The following is a 10,871-nucleotide window of genomic DNA, read 5'->3' as shown; positions in this document are numbered from 1 at the left end:
ATGACATAAGGGCGAGTCTTTTTTTTTTTTTTTTTTTCATTTTTGTGTGAACTAACCCTTTAGGCAGGCGTACACTTTGTAAGTTCAAACACTCAGTAGTTTCTGAGCCCTTGCATACAAGTTAGTTAACCCGATAATCATGTCAAAGCAGTTGGTACATTGCACGACTGCACTACACAGCTTTTCTTTGTTTTAAAAACAGACTTAACATTTATCTATTATGGGTCCTAATTAGGAGACGATGAGCACATTAAGCTTTGTGCCATGCTGTTTATATTTATCAAGCAGTAAAAATGCTCCTTTCAACGCCCAAAACAAGAAGCTTGCGGATGAGATGATGAGAGGAAGGAGATTTTGGATTGTATAGGATAGTCGAATTGATTCGAACAGTTTTAATCGAACAGATTTAAAAAAAGCTTTAATCATGCCCTTTCAATCTGAATGAAATGTCAATTGGACCCGGCCAATTCATTTCAACTAATGTGGTTACATGTGACTTTTTATTCCATCTGTGCTACTAGTCTGATTAAAGTCTGATTATTAGAGCCCATGTAAACACAGCTAATGTTGCTGCTATAGCTTCAGATTTAAAAAAGTTATAGGGTTGCCAAGCAGCCTATGTGATGTGATTGTGTATCATTTGGGACTATACAATAGCTTCGTTTACATGGACCCTAATAATTAATTTGTAATCGGACTAGTTGCACAATCGAATTAAAGGGATAGTTCACCAAAAAATGAAAATTCTATCATCATTTACTCACCCTCAGCTTGTTCCAAAGCTATATCAAATATTTTAAAGAAAGTTTGTTACCAGGCTGCTTTGGGCCAACATTGACTTCCACAGTAGAAAAAAAAACTATGGAAGTCAATGGTGGTTTTTCACAGAAGAAATGTATACAGCTTTGGAACAAGCTGAGGGTGAGTAAATGATGACAGAATTTTCATTTTGGGGTGAACTATCCCTTTAAGTCACATGCAACCATGTCATTCAGAATAAATTTGCCAAATTTATTCTGAAAAAATGCCAAATTTATTCTGAATAAATCCCCCCCACATTTCAAAATCTAAGTTTTGTCCCCCTCACTATTTCCCAATGTCAGATTTTGTTTTGCATTGCCTGCCTATCTCTGCCGATTTAAGAGTCTCCAAATGAATCCATTCTGCAACTTTTAAATGCATAATTACATTTTTAAAAACGAAATTATAGGCTTAAGTGCAGGTTCTGAAAGTTGGTCGTTTTGTCGCTATGGTTACACACTCACCCTTGCGTTCCATTCGGAAGGGCTCATCCCTATGCCCTAATCCCTTCAAAGGGCTTACCCTCCGGAGTGAGAGCTTCGAAGGGATGAAGGGTGTAGGGGTAAAAAAAAAACTCTTCTTTTGGAACGCACTACTGCGTCATCATAACGAGACAATCAAAGAGGAGTAAATTGTGCAAACTGCGCCATTTGTTTAGCGTTAGTTTATTTATTTATTTTAGGTTTATCGCATGTAGGCTATATTGTGTCTATGTATTTTAAACATTTGAATGGACCGATAAAGGGAGCTGTAAAGTATTTTTGTTTAAGTACAATGTCGTTTTGACCATAATAATGTACCAAATCTAACTTGTAGCCTATAAATATTACAGTAGTATAGAAAAACACTATATATACAATTTTAGGTAAAATCGAACTCCTATAATCTCCTGTACCCATTCTGTGACGTCAAAGAACTTCCCTGTGCAAACGATCATAGGTGCCCAAAGTGTCCATCTGTTGTACCCTTCGAAATCCTTCATTCCGAAGGGCCCTTTGAAGTGGCCAGTTTTGAGCACTTCAGTTTGGAACGACCCTTCAACATGGCGGCCATGATTATTTTCACTCCGAAGTGCCCTTTGGAGGGCGATATATCCCGTTTGAAATGCACCGACACACATGCACGCACACACACACACACACACACGCACCGTTGGCGGTGCGCTCAAAGTCTGTCAGTTGTGCAGTTACCCAAAATCTCCTGAATGAAGTTAAAACCCATCATGCCACTGTATGAAATAAAATCGACTAGCAAAGATACAGGAGGCTGCCTTATAAACGAGTGTGTGGAAGATATTGTCATTTTTAGCCGTAAGGTTTTGATGACGTCATTTATTGATAAGGAGGGCAACACTCCAATCCAAAAGGTGGCGCTAATGCACTTAAAACGGTTTATTTTATGTATGCTTCGGCAGCCGGTGTTTATTTCTTGTATGTAAATGTAACCAACCGTAACATAGTAGGAAAGAAAAATGTGGAAGTAAAAATACTGAAATAAATACTGATCAGTGATAACATATTTTTGGTGGTTTTGTGTGCATTTTGGTGGTTTCTGAACAGTTTTTTGGCTGGAATTCATCAACTGGATCTGCCAAACAGATTTGGACGGTTGATGTTAACGTTACAACTAAACAACAATATTATTCACAGACGCACTTTGTATTTGAGGTAGGAGTAGGCTAATTCAGCCGATGAAATGGCAGATTGCTGGTTTTCAGTTTGATCATTAGTTTTATTGTATTTTGAAAAATTTAGAAAAATTTAGCCTGCTTAGAAGCAAATTTTAAAATTTTATGTTGTGTAAAACAGGCAAATGATAGCTAATTAGCTAATGTGAATTCAATGTGCCATTGATACGTGTCCATCCATAAACTGTGTAGAAGTAACATTAGTCAAAATGTTCACACAGAGATGAGCATCCTACAATACTTTAAGAGGAAGAGGACCGAGGAGAACGAGCTTGTAAGTTGTATGGATAGCTACATAAAGTATATTCTAAAATTCACATAGTAAAAGTACTTTAGATCAGTAAAATTAGGCCAACGGCATGTCATCAGAGTTTGCATTGAAACCAGTTCTGTGTCCTCAAACATATTACTTTCCTAGACAGGAGATGAAGAGACCACAGAACAGGGAGAGTTAGGTCCAAGTGAGAAACAGGTAATGGGAATATGACAGAATGCTCATTTGTGTAGGATAACAGAGTACGTTGGTACTGTGTCGAGCTAATTAAGTAGTTGTTGTTATGATTATATATATTTAAATGTAAAAATAGTTTATTGCTGAAGCTTTATAATGATAAGCTCAGACTCTCTCCATCATCTGGCTCTGCCTCAGCCTCTTTATCACAAGGCTCTGTCCCAGCCCGATCATCTTCTAAATGGTGTGTTTTCATTTATTTGTTCTTTATTAAATAAAGTATATTTTTATACAGTTCATAGTATGTAGTCATTTGGTTGTAGTTATATTAGATTGCTTCTGTCTGTTTTTATAATCTACCCAGTCTGTCACTTCATATACCCTCCTACAAACAAAGTAGTACAATCCGTTCCCAAAAGTCATTAGAAATGAGCATTTAAGTGCTTATATATATATAGAAATCCGGGGAATTTCCCCCGAACCCCCCTGGCATTTAAGGTTCAAAATTGCTCCTACACCCCTGGTAACCACTGTTGTTGAATGAATGCAGTGTAATAAATGACGGTTGTCATAAAATTTCAAAATGCTTCTGTTTAGTTTTAAGCATTTTTACTGCTTGATAAATATAAGCAGCATAGCACATAGCTTCATGTTCTCTGCGTCTCCTAATCAGGACCTGGAATGATAAATATAAAGTCTGCTTTTTGAAACAGAAAAGAAGCAATAACAGGATGATGGTTAATATGCACCAACAATGGGAAAGTCTGTAATTTTGGACAGACAGTGCATTTTAAAATGTCAAATCCGATTTCTAAATAAATGTACACATCACCTATATTCAGATTCATCAATCACAATTATTTCATTCTGAATTAAATAAAAAAGTGTAAATGTATCAAATAGTAAAATTGCTGAACCCTCAAATTCAGAATTATTAACATCTCCTTGTCTCTGTGAGTGATTGAATTTTGAAATTCAACCCTGTGAATTACCCGTTTGTCCTCCTGAGCCTTTTAACGAGATGGCTGCTTTTATGGCTGGATGCTGATTTACACACACCTTTTGACCATGTTCTCACATCCAGGACAACAAAATGATCAAGCAGACCTGAAACAAATGACCCATGATTGAAATCACTCTAAATCCATTTAGTCTAAGTGATATTGAAAAAATGAGGCATAGTTGTTCACCCAGTATACGCTGCTTCTCCTGGATGGTCTGCATGATGAATGATCTCTTGATCCTGGACCCATGCAGTCCACCTGGAGATTATCTGAATGATATGTGTTTGCATATAAAGGGTAATTAATGACTGAACGTTACATACATACCGATAGCAGCACTATTAGTCCAGGACCTTATATCTATCGGTACTGAACAAGTAAGAAACTAATTTAATACCCACCCCTGCTTCATTGTTGTCTTGTTGTTGCTGCACAGGCTGTCTCTCCTCCAGCTGCTGAAAATAAAAAAGTATGTTAGATTTATAGGAATGAATAGACCCACACATAACGTTAACGTTAAACCAGTAAGTTGCGACAAATGAGAATATTTTGTTATAAACAACTCTAAATCATTGATTTGTCTGGTTCATTGTCATTACAAAGAATTTAAGTAAATAAATCGTGAAGTAATTAACCGTGTCTCTGATTAACCGTTTTATACAGATTTTATTGAATTTTCAATATGGTTCTTATGAGCTTCAAGGAGGCCAGGCAGGGTCTAAAATTAACATTCAGTTTCACTTATTTACAGTTGCTGTTTAACGAATATAAGTGATTATTCTGCCGTTTATAGCATTAAACAGTGAACGTTACACTTAAAATAACTAAAATAAAAATATAAAACTGCGTCTCAGATTTTAACGTTAACGTTACCTCAGACCGCCTCACGGGGACAGCGCTCGTGCGCACATTAACCAAACGTAATTTATTTATGAAATACATTTAGAAAACCAAAAACACTGCACTAACATTACTCATCACAAGTGATATTTTGTGTCACATGGGCAAAAACGATGAATAAAAACAGATTTATAGGGCTTACCTTTTACTCCGTGTCCGCGTCTGCTGGAAGTCGACCGTTACAGAACAAAATGGTGCGCATGCGCAGTACTCAGATTCGCGAAAATCCGTTTGACTTGCTCGTTTAAAATTTCGAATTTGTCTCGCGCGTGCCCCATCCAACAAATCTCCTTCATTCACAAACACAACATATAATATATAAACATGTCCATAACTTTTGGCGCTCTAACAGTTAAACAGAATCTTGTGGAAGAACATTGTAGGAGCTACTTCTCTCTGTTTATGTCTATGACGAGCCACGCAGGTATTTTTGCTACTCCGCAGCGGTTCCTACCAGACTGGTCTAAAATAGTCCGAATATAAACACTTATTATGTGTACCATAATAATTCAGGGTCCAACAAAAAGACGGTTTGGAAAATGTATTCATGTTGTACATTCCCATTGTATAACTTTTGTAAATTTTGAACAAAAAAAGTTACATATCTGGAAAGTTATCAGGAGACCAATGGACCACGTCGCTACAACGTTCTCCGTGGGATTAACCAGCGACGTCTTTTGAGGACGTGCCCGCGACGTTTCTGGAACGTTAGCCAAGATTCTTAAAAAAAAAAAAAATGGAACTTTACCACGACGTCCTCACAACGTTGTCATTCAGTAAACCTCTTGTTCACAAACATATGAATAATCACAATTTATTAAGTAAAATGTTAGGTAGTTTTGCTGGCAAATATTTTATGAATATGTAGTAGGCTATTAGCTATATATCTCAAATATAAATAAAACTATGTCGATTAATTTAAAAAGCTTGAATCAATTAAATTTACTCATAATATCCAAATGCCATATTAACAAACATAATGTTGGCTTATGGTGCGTTCAAGTCATGTCGGAAAGATCGTATTTACGAGCAGAACCGACATGAACGCCACCACAATGTCGTAAATACCAGTGGGAAGCTCGTAATTTTCTTTAAGCTCCGATCTGTACGAGTTGGGGGCGTGTCAGTCAGAAACATAGCTAAATACCATACTTTCAGGTATTTAGCAGTGACATTGTCAGGCTTTTCTATTTACAACGAAGTAAGCTGATTCCCAGCAAAAATACGATAGCATCACAATATAAAAATGTAATATGTAACAATAAATTTTATGGCTTCATAAATTAATTAAAAACATAAAAAAGCAACATACAACTAATGCACATTCTTTGCTCTACATTTTCTAGAAGCAGAAGTGTTGTTATTTTGTGTAATTAATTTAGAAAAGGCAGACCGCCATCTTACTCCGACGAAAGTGACTTGAACGCACCGTCGTACACATGACTTCCCACCTCGTACATACGAACTTCCCAGGAGGACTTGAACGCACCATTAAAGTTATCAGGAGACCTATGCATGGGTTTCAAAGACGTCACTTCCGCTATGCCCACCGCCATATTTGTGTCCGGTCACAGCTGTTTAAGTTTATGGTGCAGCAGCTACAACTACCAGAGGAAGGCCAACAAAACACTCTCAGAGTGGCTTGTTTCTTTGTTCCATGGCTCAAGCTAAACAAGCCAATAAGAGATTAATAACTACCATTATTAATTTTAATTATTCTAATGTATAATTAAAACATCTACAAATGTATAAAACTGATCGACCAGGCAAAACCATAGGGTAAAGCCCTAGACACTTGTTCAATAGTTCTCAGCCAATCTACATGATTCATGGGCTCACTTTATCATCGCCCTCTATCGGTGAACCATTGAAATTTCGAAATGTTTCGAAACAGCGATGACGTAACGAAGCCTCGTTTACTAAAATCACGTGACTTTAGCAGTTTGATACACGCTCCGAATCACTAATTCGAAACAAAAGATTCATGAAGCTTCGGAGCTTCATGAAGCAGTGTTTTGAAATCGGCCATCACTAGGTTCACAACAAATTTACAATATGTCTGGGATGTGGTGCTGTTAGCCGTTTCAACAGTCGTCAGAACTACACATTTATTTGATCCCAAAGGAGTTAGATCGGCAGAATAGGTTGTTTGCAATCACGTGGTTCTGGCGACGCGCGAAATACCGGTGGAGGGCAAGCAGTGAAAATTAGAATGGAAGAGATGGAGAAAAGTCCTTTCTGTGCTGGTTTAGAAAGGTATAAACAGAAAATCACAACATATGTTGAATGTGATCTTTATGTTATGAAGATGAGCAACTTTTCCACTGAATTGAAAGACTTCCCTGATATTGAGAATGTGAAGCTGCCGTCACGCCGCGGTCAGTTCTAGTCTGGGTTTGTTTAACGCGCTGTCTTTCTGCTAGTGAAGTTAGGGCAGTATTTTTGATTTTCTGTCGCGATTGTGAAAAATGTCGCCATTGTAGGTCATTTATGCTGAATCGAGAATCGCAACAGGAGCTCACGTCATCGTTCAGGGAAAAAACTGGACAGTGTAATACAATTGTTGCCTTTTATACGTGTAAAAACACAGTAAGGGAAGCTGCTGAGGAGGTGACGGGAAGACGCCTTATATCAAATCTAATAATGTCACTGATTTAACCCACTGCATATCACCCAATAAAATAATCACATAGCTGAGTGTTTTTGAAAGTGTTGTCTTTGTTGTTGAATTGACTTCTGTCAGCTTGTTAAACATTTATTTATTTGGACATTTTCTACCATATGATGACTGAAGCAGCAGCGCGTGACACTGTTCTCATGGTAACCAGATCAACATTGTGAACGGAATACTACAAAACTGAAGTGAAAACACCAAATTATCATTCAGTGAGATAAAATAGCTTCTCTTCCCTGCAAACGATACCATGAAAAATGTGGATATTTAACCAAGTCAAAAACAAATACGGTAAGCAGGTATCCATATTCATTTCAGCGTCAACAGACGCAAAACGTTATTTTATAGGTAAAAAACGGCAACGTTATACGTTATGTAAACAATATAAACACCTTCTGGGTTCTGGATTTTATCGATTTGAGCTACCATAAACGACGCAAAACATACGAATTTTGAGTTTTTGACAGGATTCCTATATAGAAAAATCACTCCCTGCCCTCCAGACTCATTTGCGCAAATAAAATCATGTGCAAACAACCTATTATTGGCTTCATTCAGAAAGGACCACACCACTGGCAGCCAAACAGCAACGCACAACATTAATAACTGCTGGGACTGTAATTTCTGACGACTGTTGAAACGGCTAACAGCACCACATATCCCAGAAATATTGTAAATTTGTTGTGAACCTTCTGAGAGTGTTTTGTTGGCCTTCCTCTGGTAGTTGTAGCTGCTGTCACCATAGACGTACACAGAGCGCGCAGCTGTGACCGGACACAAATAAGGCGGCGATAACATACAGTGACGTCACATGAAACCCATGGATAGACCACGTCGCTACAACGTTCTCCGTGGTATTAACCAGCGACGTCTTTTAAGGACGTGCCCGAGACGTTTCTGGAACGTTAGCCAAAATTCTAAAAAAATGGAAAATAACCACGACATACTCACAACGTTGTCATAAAGTAATGTCACGCTGACCAAATGAGGACGTCGTCACAACTGGTAGTGTGCATTGTTGAATTTACTGGTTTACATTCAAATTTTCTTGTTTGTAAATTAGTTTTATACTGTAAAATGTACAGTTTGTTCTGTAAATATGTTTACAGTTTTTCTGTATTTTTTACAAAACTATTCTGGCAACCACCGCTGCCAAAATTATTTTTATTTATTTTTTCTACAGTGCAGGAGTTAAATTGGGGTTTGTTATGTGGGGGGTTTCAGGCTCGAGGGGTGCACATGTGAATGAAAAGCCTACAAAATTTTATGCAACATCAGTTGACAAACTGTATAAGTTGAGAGAGCCCTCTGCTATGAAAACTGGTTTTTGGTTCGGCTTTTGGTACCCGACGGACCGCCAAAGTTTATTTTCGTGTCGGTTTACATTCGGTGCATTTGACAGCTGCTTTCAAACGGGCTCGTGCTTATTTGTGTTGACACTGTCTGAAGACAGTTGAAGGCTTCTAATTGCAGCCGGATTTGCAGCGCTAGCATTAGCCAATTAAAGGGAGCGCGCTTTGCTCGCTTTATGTATTTAATATAGGCTATTCACAATTTGAATAAAAGTTTTATAATATTTTTTGCACTGCTACAAAGAAGACCAGCGGTCAGGTAAAGACTGCTGAGCTTCAGAAGAGACAGCCGCGCTTAAATGCTGAGTGAATCTGCTAAAATGGCTATTTAGTTGTTTTATTATTTTACTTATTGTTTAATGCAATGTTTAATTAAATGCAGCAACATAAAATGCCTAATGTTGGTTTTATTGCTGGTGTTCGGCTTCATGAGAAAATTATTTTTGTCTGCCTCATGTAGGAGATTTAATGCGGGTCGGGTTGCGGTTTTTATGTCAAAGGGGTTGGGTCGGGTACGGGCTAAAATGAGCGTTTCTGTCGGATATCGGGTCGGGTATGCTGTTAATAACTGCAGGTGCGGGTTTACCAAACAGGACCCGTGCAGCACTCCTTGTCATTCATATTAATCAAACAAAAAAAGAGAAAAAAGTCTCTCACATGCTTTTTTTCCACTTTTGTAACTTTAATAAGAGTAAATATAGACTTTATTTAATTTACACAATGAAGACTCAGTGTTTTTATACATTTGATTAATATACAATGCGTAGCATTTATTATTTGTAGTTTTTTTGTCCTATTGCTTGTAATTATCATCTTATTCTTATTTGATCACTAACTGTTTAGCCTACTTGTCTTCAGTGAGTCTGAGTTTTATTTTTTTAGGCTAGTAGTTTTTTGTGATATTGACATTGCTTGCAAACATAATTATTATTCCAAACACAGCTTGTATAACACTACTAAACGAATGCATCTTTACTATCATAACCACAACATAAAACATTTCTCGTGTCTCGTATTTTTGTCACCTTTTTCATTCCTGAGTTTGCACCCCTGGAATATTTCGAATTTGGTGAACGACCGGTTCGCTAAAAAAGAACCGGTGTTTTGAGATATTTAGGTTATGAGATTTTCGGTTGAATATTCATGAGTTTCCCAGACATGCTCGATTGCACGTACAACTGAGAATATTAGTTCACATATGTTGTACATTAGTGGATTATTCCATAGCCTAAAGGTAAATATTCTCAGCGTCGCAACTGACTTATGCCTAAACTACAGTTGTTTACAGTTTATAATGTTCTCATTAGTATGCATGTTTATGCAGTCGACTTTAACTGAATGACGGACTTCAATTCACATTCATTTGTATAGCGCTTTTCACGATACATGTCGTTTCAAAGCAGCTTTGCAGAGATTACATGTCAACATTACAATTTAGAGAATCTGGTATCGGAGGAGACTGTCTGTGGTTTCAGAAATGCACTTATAATCATGCAGTTAGCAAACAAAGTAATAATTTGGGCAATTTCATTTACAATCACTGTTAGCAGTTTAATAAGTGAATGACAGACACTTCGTGTAACTGTATAATTAAAGAAATAATGTCCAAAATCGGTGCATTAATAAAGATTTTTGCAATCTTTTGCTATGCCATCCGTTCTTCTGAACATGTGTCACTTGTATCTGATGATCACTGATATAAATGGACACTTTATTTTGATACACAAACGTTCATTATTTGGCTTGAATTCAGGTGAATTCAGTCATCTCAGTGGCAAAAAGTGTCCCAGTCAACGTGAATTCACTGGTCATTAATGTTCATAAACATGCATGTTCTTCATAGAGCTTTAATTAGGGGCATCTTTTTTGGAAAAATTAACTTGGATCTATGTCAAAACATATAACAAATCCTGGAATTAAGATGAGAGTATGGCCTTGATTTGCTTTTGATTACTGGATGCTTGGTATAAGGTGTGACGGAGTGAACTGATATTCTGTGAGA

Source organism: Chanodichthys erythropterus, chromosome 1, assembly GCF_024489055.1.
Source record: "Chanodichthys erythropterus isolate Z2021 chromosome 1, ASM2448905v1, whole genome shotgun sequence".
NCBI lineage: Eukaryota > Metazoa > Chordata > Actinopteri > Cypriniformes > Xenocyprididae > Chanodichthys > Chanodichthys erythropterus.
The sequence above is the reverse complement of the archived record's forward strand: the minus strand, read 5'-3'. Positions refer to the sequence as shown.